Genomic DNA, 10,646 nt, shown 5'->3' with positions numbered 1-10,646 from the left:
GATTTACATTGTCAAGGCAAAATTGAAAAGAAATCTGTTTTAGGCTAAAGATCTTGGAGTCCCCAGGAACTTCCTTGTGAGCAGACTGTGGAAAGGATCTCTGGGAAGATATGCTGCCTTCTGTCTTTGAAGCTATCCATTTAAGAACAAAACGGGGCATTTTTGTGTGACTCAGTTCTGAAGCTTAACTTTTCCCTGTGATATAGTGAGTTTAAGGTCCCAAGATTTTATTTTCCTTTCACATAAAATAACCCATAATGCTCATATTTTTATTTCCTCTGTATTATTAACTTACCGATTTGGTTAAGATCACTTTCTACATGCTTTCCACAGCTTCTTGCTCTTTAAAAGAAGTGGAATCCTTAGTTTGTTTTGTGTATTTAGACTACTTTAGTATAATTAATTATTTTGACCAAAAAGCTATAGTCTCTTTTAACAAGTTTGTGTTCCATTATTTAATTCAGTTCCATTATTTAATTCATTATAATAATTCATTAATATTTCTGTTATTTAATTCAATTCCATTATTTAATTCAATTTAATTCAATTCATTATTTAATTCAATTAATTCAATTATTGTTTTTACACAGAAACAACTAGTGTTTTCTGAGCAAACCAAAAATTGATCAATTTCGGATTCTTCAGTTTCTCTTCTTCTTCTTTTTTTTTTTTTTTAATTTTTTTAGCTGTCAGCTTATTCAATGCAAAATAATCCTCTCCAGTTTTACTGAGGTGGCTGACCACGTCCACGACCAAATCCACCTCTAAACTGGAATTTGGTTGCTGATCCAGCCCCCGCCTCGGCTTTTCTTGTGGGCACCAGGTGGCACAGCACCCCGTCTGTAGGTATCTCTGTCGGCTTCTCCTCTTGTGAGTCATGCAGGTTGCTCACCTCCCAGACCTTTAGGCCAAGGCCTGCCTGTCTCTGGACGGCTGCAGCGTAGGGTGACAGGCATGATCTCTGGGGGCAGATGGAGGTAAACACAGAGATACTGGATACCCTCATTGGTAAGGCACCAGTAGAAATGTCTCCAGGCAAACTGTTCCTTCACATAGCCTCGGGACTTGAGAGACTGCATGGCTTTCATGACATCAAGGTTGGGCACGTTCTTGTCTGCCAGCTCCGGGTGCTTAGGCATGTGGATCTCCTTCTTGGCCACCATGACTCCCTCCTTAAAAAGGAGCTCATAAATGGCAATCGAGTTCTTCTTAGGCATCAACATCTCGGCGGCTGTAGGGTCCGGGGCCGGGGCTGGAAAGCCATTTTCTCCTCTTGGCTGATAGATTATGTTTTCACTGTTGTTGGGTAACTACTTTCCTTTGTATCATAAACTTACTTTAATGAGTATAATAGTACCATGACTATGCAGGTTTCATTTAGAAATCTTCTATTACAGTTTCTTAACATTGCTGGCTAAATGCTTTGAAAAATCACCTCCTTAAAGGATCACACTTGGTCAAAAACAGATCTTCCATTATAAAGAAAGCTTATATAAGCAAAAATAAAAATCTCAGGACCCTCCAAATATATGCAAAAATGGAGAGTAGGCCCTGAAGCTGAGTCATTACAAATGAATAGTCATTAGCAACATTATGCATCAACCAGGTTCCCATGGAAAGGTAAAAAAATCTCGGGCATCTGGGAAGAGTTGCCGCCACAGATTATTCCTAGATAGATTCTTTGCTGGCTTCCCATTAACAAAGACATGCCAATCATAACTTTATGTCTGCAATCTAAGTCTATTTCCTAGACTTCCACACTGATTACACACTTATCTTCCCAGGTGCAGAACAAAGTCAAGGCTCACTTCCTACACCTTTACTCAGAGACTTCTGCATAATTGACTCTTCCTTTACTTTCTTTTCTTCTGCAGGCATCCACATTATCTTATGTAAAATGTGGATTTACTGGTCACTAATTGAAGTCTCACAGGAATGTGACTATTGACCTTACTGTCTTCATGTCCCTCTTCCTACATGCCTCTCTCCATCATCCCGCTTAAGGAAATATTTATGGTAGGTTTATAGTTTATGGTATTTAAACCTTATGGAAAAACACTAAACCTGAAAACCTCTTTGGGAAAAACAGATGTGCCTGTGGCACATGTTATTCCTGCAAATGGCCTAAGGCTGGCTTAATAAACCTCAGTGATAGAGACTTATGCCTCAGTCACACATTTCTCTTGTCACTTTTCACAGACCTGGGTATCATGATAGGTTAAAGTAGTTTTGTTTACAAATCTACTATTGTATGTCCTCATAGAACCTAAGAAAAGGATAGTTTCAATGAAACCATTATTGACCATTCATATAAACACAGACATATTTTCTTACTCTAAAATGAATCTTTTGGTTGGCCTGGTGGCTCACGCCTGTCAGCACTTTGGGAGGCTAAAGCAGGCAAATCTCTTGAGATCACGAGTTAGAGACCAGCATGGCCAACATGGTGAAACATTGTCTGCACTAAAAAATACAAAGATCAGCCGGGCATGGTGGTGTGTACCTGTAGTGTCAGCTACTCAGGAGGCTGAGGCAGGGGAATCACTTGAACCCCAGAGGTGGAGGTTGCAGTGAACTTTGCTCATACCGCTGCATTCCAGTCTGGGTGACAGGACCAGACTCTGTCTCAAAAAAAGAAAAAAGAAAAAAGAAAGTGACCCCTTTTCAAATGATCCTGAAATAATCACCTCAACACAAAAGAAAAACTAAAGATCCCTTTCTGTAGTAAAGCTTTGATATCTTATGAATGAAATTGGTGAGGCATTTAAAATGGATGAGGAAAGAATTGTGTTGATTCTTATTCCCTATGGCAAATCAGTTTATTTTATTTTTTTTTTATTTTTCTGTAAGGTATATTTCACAAGTCAATATACACAACCAATACTACTATAGAAATTTGTGACAATTCCTATTTGAGAAAGAATTCCTTAGAAATTCGAGAAGTAGAGAAATAAATGAAAGTAGTCATTATAGTTTAAGTTTTTAAAATTTAATTGACCATTGGCTCTTCTTCCATGTGCCCTATTGTAACTGCCCAATGGGTTCATATTGTCTGCTGTCTAGATAGAGCTAATTTATCAAGATAGAAGAATTGCAATAGAGAGTATAATACAAATAGAACTGGCTAAATGGTAGATCAGAGTTTTATCGTTACTCAAATCAGCCTCTATGAAAATACAGAGGCCAGGATTTTTCAAGGATAGTTTGGCAGGTAGGGAAACTTAGCCGGTAGGAGTTGCTGGTTAATTGGGGGATGTAATCATAAGGGTGTGGAAAATGGTCCTCATGTCCTGAAGACTTCTGGGTGGGGGCCACTAGAGGCATTGCTGGTCTGGGTGGGGCCATGTGGTCATTAGAAATGCAAAAGCCTGGTAAGACATTATGTAAGGAATTGGAAATTGGGGAAGTTGAAAGTCTTGTGACTTCTGGAATAATGGCTGGTTATCATTTAGCTACACCTATATCTTAGTGAAATCCAGGCCCCTCTCATCTTCTTAAACTGGTGGCCTTTCATTAATTTTACGAAAGTAGTTTAGTTTTGATATGTAGTTTATTCAAAAGGCCAAAAAGAAAACTTCTCTTATTATTTTTTAATATTCCATGAAAATCTTTTTCAAAAGAAAAAGCCAAATTTCACCTTTGTATTAGTGTACTATTAATATTAGACCCAATTCTTAATAAAACATTATTAAAAAATCTATCCATCTTAATCAATTTGGCCGTAAGGTAAGATTTCCAAAAAACCTTTTATAACCCTTTACAATTTTCTGATAAAGAGCAGATCAATGAGCAATCTAAAAAACCCTGTTATTCAGATTCTGGGTGGGCTCAGATTCTGGCCCTGCATCAGAATAAAATAGATGTATGTGTTTAATTTAATGTTTAAAACTAAATAAATTTGAGGCAAAACTAAATAATACCCTTTGAATTTTAGCCAACTTGTTCACACACAGAATTTTGTAGTCAATCAATTAGATATCTTTTATGTATGTTGGTAGATCTCTTTTATTTATATTGATTGTTTTACTACCAATATAGACAGAAGAAAATCTGTTAACAGTAATAAGATTTTTCATATGCCTGTTTTTAAGTTTATCAGTTTAGACCATCATCTTCTTGTTACCTGTTTCCTGCACTAAACAAATTGCCATCTAGGCAGCTCTAAATTTGCATTTTTAAAGGATAGCTCTTAGGTGAAACTAGATAGAGAATTCATATTTGACAAAAATCAAGGAAAAATTATGTGAGTAAAAGTTCATGTGAGATGTCCAGGAAAAGCAGACACTCTGACATGGAGATTTCTTTAAAGAAGTAAATTTTTTCAGTTGGATTACTGGATCTCGGGCGGAGCCTTTTAAGGAAGGAGGCCAGGAAAGCATATAGTTTATAGGGCCTACTAAGCAGGCACAGCTGGAAGGCAAACAGATCCCCAAAATTAATAATCTCATGTTTACACTGAATCCTAGGTTCCCAAAGGAGGAAAACATTATGGGATGAGGTAGTGCAAAGCTTCCACAGTGTATTCCATTGAAAGAACATTTCCCGAAGGCTACTGGACAACCCAATTCCAATCCACTCACTCTGTAAACAACTCATTTCTCATTCTATACCTTTCAGGTATCTAAGAGCATGCTTTTCTTATTCAATGTGCAGAGAAAGGAGTATTGCCTCACAGTAATAATCACTATAAACAGCTGTCATCAGTAATAATTCACCATAAACAGCTGTCATCAGCCATTTAAAAAAATGTATCTCTTACTTGGCTATTACACATCAAAGTTAAATTTTGTCATAATGCAAAGTGATTTCTGGTCCTCCCCACAGTGTAAAAGATTAGATACAAGAAGAAGGAGGGACAGATAGAAGTTAATGGGGAGCAGAATTCAGTTGACTGAAAAAAAAAATAGGGATTTTAAGATAATTAAAACCAAATATCAGCCTTAAATTAAGTCAATTTTTAAGTAGAGAACTTTCAAAATAAAATCTTTTAAATATTTTATTAGCAGATTTTACTGGAATAAACAGCCAATATTTCTGGCGTTTGAACTTTATTAAAGGTAACTTCCCAGGTAAAACCAGTTTTAAGCCTTACCTGAGGTTATGATACTTAACCACAGATCTGTGAGGCATTTTCAAAGAGATGTCAAGTGATGTTTACAAGATCTAGAATTACCCTAAAAGTAGCTCAGAGAAAGGAAAACTCTGGACAGGAAATCAGAAGCTCTTTATGAAGGAAAAAATAAATGGCAAAGGTAATACAATTCCAAACAGAAAGGACTCATTTTCTAAGCTTGGAATTGAACCCAAGCCATGATTGCAAAAGACTAGAGTCTTAGCTACTGAGCTACAATAGGGGCAGTTGTCACTGTTCTTCCCAAAGGAAATCTACAGCAGTCATTTTCAAGCTTATAAAAAACCTTAACTGCTCAAGATAATTCTTAAGGCTAGGCATGACATGAATCTCAAAATTCCTGCCCTTTGGATGCAGGAACCAAAAGAGAGTACCCCCATATTGTCACAAAATCAAGTTTTCAGGGACATAAGATGAGAGGAAAACTTTATCCAGTTTTTGTTTGAGGGACTCACAGCAAAGTTTGTAACTGACCAGTCTGTAGGATAGGCTTGAACAGTGGGTTTATAGGGGTCCTAGTCCCATGTTTTATCTTATGATACCTGTGTCCATGGAAGAACAACATTAAGACAAATTTATAGCACAAAGTACACTAGATTTACTACAGACTAAGACTAGTCTCATGAATTCTTTTTCCTTTTAATCCTTACAGAGGAAACAGTGACTTTTACCTTTCATTGAACTGTTTTGCACAGCGAGAAGGGCCAGAAGCCTGGCCAGTAATAAATTCTTACTCTTTTGCTGGCATGCCGGATTTCTGGCTCCCTTTCTCTGAGTGGCTTTGGTGACCCTTGCTGTCTATATCTTAGATGTGAGGGCTAAGCCACATTGCAGAATAAAATCATTACTTTCTGTGTCATAGAACCATAGGCAAAAGCCTCTCAGTTTTGCAAGATATAGAGTAGCAGATCACATAGAGAAACCAGATTAATGTTTTCTATTCTGACTGGATTAAAATACCTGTGACAAAACACAGGCACTAGTCACCTCACTCCAAACCTGATATTAACCAGACAAGGCTCAAACTTGCCCCCATTGGCCCCCATCATCTTTGATCCATTCAAAATGGGGTGGGATGACCTCCAACCAGGAGTTTCAATGACTGGTCTCTGGGCAAATGGAAGAATGAAGAGGTACCCTGAATTAGGCCTATTGAGCTTTCTTCAGGGATCACTGAATGCAACCAACCAGGCAAATTAGGAAAGCCCACTGGGCTTTCATCAACAATGCCTTCAGAGAGCTCTTCTGTATATGCAAACACACGCAATGACATAAAGAAAAACAGAAGGCCTTCCAAACCAAGATTCCAGACCAGATTCCAAACCAGAAGAATGTTCCTCCAAACAGATTCCGTATTTTCTCTCCAGTTGGGAAGAAATCTTGTCAAAACGAAGACTCTTTCTATGATCTATGGAGAACTGAGCAGTCTGAGTGGTGGGCTACAGAGCCAGACAGTTACCCTGACAGGGCTCCATACCATGCCTCTAGAGAGCTCAACATACCAGGAGAAGGAAGGACATCTCAAAAGGAATTGGGGAAGCTGCAAATCTTGTAACCTCTGGAATCGTGGCTAGTAACAGTTTAACTATACCTGTGTCTTAGCAGAGTTTAGACCCCTCTCATCCTCGTAAACTGGTGGCCTTTCATTAGTTTTACAAAGACAGTTTAGTTCCAGGAGAGGTTATTATCCTTTAAACTGTAAACTAAATCTTTCCCAAAATTAGCTAGGCCCACACCCAGGAATAACCATGAGAAGTTTGTAGAGGTTAAAGGCAAGATGCAATTGGTTAGGTCATATTTCTTTCACTGTCATATTTTTTCTCACTGTTGTTATGTTTGCAGAGGAAGTTTTACAATTTGGTGGGGTAACTGCTTACCAAAATATCCTGGTAGTTGAGTAAAATATTAAGCAGACTGAAAATCAATGCAGTAGTTTTTATTATATAAAACTAATGATTGTGGTCATAATATTCAAAATAAGAATTAGCTAATAATTTGTTTAAGTATAAATACCCATAATGTATGAAATTAATAAAGAATATTTCTTACATGAATTATCTTCTAAGGTTTAATTCCAGTTTTCTCCTGCTAAAATGTTTAATTTTCTTTAAAAATTGGTAACAAAATAATCAAGTTTTGGTCCAATGTACTCAACTGACTTGTAAATAACAGGGATGGATTGTACAATAGTGGAATAGCCAGTAGAGTGGACATCAACCTGGTTCTAATCTAGATCCTGTTAGAACCTGGTTATACAAATTTTAGCAAACACTTTGATCTCTCAGACTTTAAACTGGATAATAAAATTTTGAAAGAATTGAACTCACAGGTCTGTTTCAAATATAAAATTCTAAGATTCTATTTGATGGTAAAAGTTCTCAAGCATTCTTTTCAAGAACAACAAAATTTGCCCTAAAAAATTTAAGTACTAGAGGGAAATAGGCACCCAAGTATTTTATTTTCTTTTTGTAAACAGCTTCTCTATTTAATGTTTTACAGAGTTAATTAACTATATAATACAGACTTTAAAAGATCAGTTAAAAAAATAAGAAGATGTAGAAGTGTTTTAATTATCCGTGGTGTTAACCTCAGGGCTCAACTGTTTAGTAATACATGGTATTTGCACATGCATGTTAGCTGTACTAGTTACGTAACACTAGGGGGAGCTCTAATACTGCTTTGTTTTATGTTCACGATGGCTTTAGGAGACGTGTTTTTAATTTAATTGTAAAAATTAGTATTCAAATGTATAATCCTCCAACTACAATAGCACCACCAAAAAGAGTGTGCTCAATCAAAATGCCAGTGTAACATTAGAACAGATAGTGACATTTGTCAGCTATTTTCACAAATGTGTCTTTAGAAAACTATGATTCCTTGATTATTCAAGACTTACATGAACACACGTGTGTGAGGGTGAATATATGTATATGTATACATTTCCAATTTAAAAATAAAGTAACTGAATTGCCAACCTGTTTATAATCTTTCAAACTGGTAATAAAAGTAAATTTACTCTCTCTAGTTGAAATAATTGTTTCCCAATTTTGCCAGACTGCTATTCAACATGGCTTAACATAATTCTATATAGAATTTATCCAAGTATTATTAAAGTAGAAATATTACTATCTAGAATATTATTGCACACATATGATCACAGAAGACTAAATGAAATTATTTCTAAGAGCTTAAATTTGTGAATTTCTCCATACCCTTTTCTTTATACTATTAATTATTATTATTATTATTATTGTTATTATTATTATTTGAAATGGAGTCTCACTCGCTCTCTCAGACTGAAGTGCAGTGGTGCAATCTTAGCTCACTGCAACTTCCATCTCTTGGGTTCAAGAGTTTCTCCTGCTTCAGGCTCCCATGTAGCTGGGATTACAGGCGCACACCACCATGCCCGGCTAATTTTTATATTTTTAGTAGAGAAGGTGTTTCACCATGTTGGCCAGGCTGGTCTTGAACTCCTGACGTCAGGTGATTGACCCGCCTCAGCCTTCCAAAGTGCTGGGATTACAGGTGTGAAGCACTGCACCTGGCCTATTATTAAAATTCTTAGAGATAAAAATCTTTTATAGTTTAACAGGCCCTATTTGGCAAGTTTACCAATCTTTCCTCTAAACCATTGCTTCTCGAATTTTAAAACATATATGATTCACATAAGGGATGGTATTAAAATTCAGATTCTGATTCAGTAGGTCTGAAGTGAGGCTTAGACAGTTGCATTTTTAAAAACCCGCAGGGGGATATTGCTGTTGTTCTATAGACAATGTTTGTATGTAGCAAGGAGGTATACCATATCTAGCATGGACCATATACATCTTCTGTACCCCAAATAGCTACTTCCTCACTTACTCCTTATCTTTCTGTCAGCTGAAAATGACTGTGGAAAATAAGCATTTAATATGGTAGAGTCTTGATCAGTCTGGGTCACTGTATGACTGCATGGAGCATACTTGTCTGATGCTGAATGAGAATGACCAATTGGATTTACATGATAGAGAAATAAATGTTTATTAGTTTAAACCCTGGATATTAGTGGGTTTCACTGTTACATCAGCCAATCTTATTAATAAATATATGTTGAGATTATTTTCATGAAATTTTTTTTAACAAATAATGGTACAAAGATGAATTTTAACAGCAGTAATTTCTACTTGAAATATATAAGAAAATATCTATTTTCTAAAATCTTCGTATTAGGTAATCTTAATTTTGGTATATGTGCAGGACTTTTTCAGTTGTGTAAAAAGCATGTAATATAACATTTATCATCATAATTATGTGTAAGCATACAGTACAGGGGTGTTAAGTATATTCACATTGTTGTGTAACAGAACTCCAGACTTTTTTCATCTTGTGAAACTGTGACTCAATACCCATGAAAGAATTCCCCATTTTCCAATTATCCCAACTCTTGGTAACCATCATTCTACTTTCTGTTTCTATGAATGTGATAATCTTAAGTACCTCATGTAAGTGTAATCACGTATTTGTCTTTTTGTGACTAGCTTATTTCACTTAATGTAATGTTCTCAAGGTTCATATATGTCACAGCAAATGGCAAAATTTTCTTACTTTCTAGGCCAATAATATTTCATTGTATGTATAGGTAACATTTGGTTTATCCTAGTACTTTGTAAACTTCATCAGATTGATAATTACAAAACAATAATGTTCTTTTTATTGGCCCTTATTTTTCCATTGTTATATATGTCTGTCTTTATGCCAGTACTGTAGCTTTAGAATATATATTAAAATAAGGAAGTTTGATATCTCCAGCTTTGTTCTTTCTAAAAATCACTTTGGCTATTCTGGGTCCTTGGTAGTTTCATATGAATTTTAGAATTTTTTTCCCATTTCTCTTAAGAAACACCACTGGAATTTTAGAAACTGTATTTACTTCACAGATTACTTTAAGTAGTATATATAATTTTACCTGTACAAGTCTTTCTTAATTTGTTTCCTAATAGTCATATAAGTACGAGGTGGCTCATGCCTGTAATCCCAGCACACTGGGAGACTGAGGCTTGTGGATTACCTGAGGTGAGGAGTTCAAGACCAGCCTGGCCAACATGGTGAAATCTCATCTCTACTAAAAATACAAAAATTAGCTGGGCATGGTGGTATGTCCTATCTTTATAAAATATAAATATAATATATAACAATTTTGCTTTTCAACTATATTTTAGATATAATATTTTACATATTTTACATATTTTATAATATATACAATATATAAATATAAAATGTATATTTCTTTATGTATAGGTATTTTACATACACATATATTTTAATTTTTTTACGGAGCCTTTAGGATTTTTTACATACAGGATTACATCATCTGAAACTAGAGATAATTTTTCTTCCTTTTGGATTTGGATTCCTTTCATTTTATTTTCCCATCTAGTCCCTTTGGCTAGGAGTTCAGTAGTATGCTGAATAGAAATCTTAAGAGTGAGTATCCATGTCTTGTCCTGATCTTGGAGGAAATGTTCTAATTTTT

General features: G+C 35.7%; 1 pseudogene; it reads right to left on the bottom strand.

Annotated features, from left to right (window-relative positions):
- Positions 1-724: 724 nt before the first annotated feature.
- On the bottom strand, positions 725-1,223 carry LOC101045739 (small ribosomal subunit protein eS10-like; annotated as a pseudogene).
- Between the last annotated feature and the right edge of the window lie 9,423 nt (positions 1,224-10,646).

This window comes from Saimiri boliviensis, chromosome 12, assembly GCF_048565385.1.
Source record: "Saimiri boliviensis isolate mSaiBol1 chromosome 12, mSaiBol1.pri, whole genome shotgun sequence".
NCBI classification, from domain to species: Eukaryota; Metazoa; Chordata; class Mammalia; order Primates; family Cebidae; genus Saimiri; species Saimiri boliviensis.
Note: the sequence above shows the minus strand (reverse complement) of the source record. Positions and strands in the feature narration are given on the sequence as shown.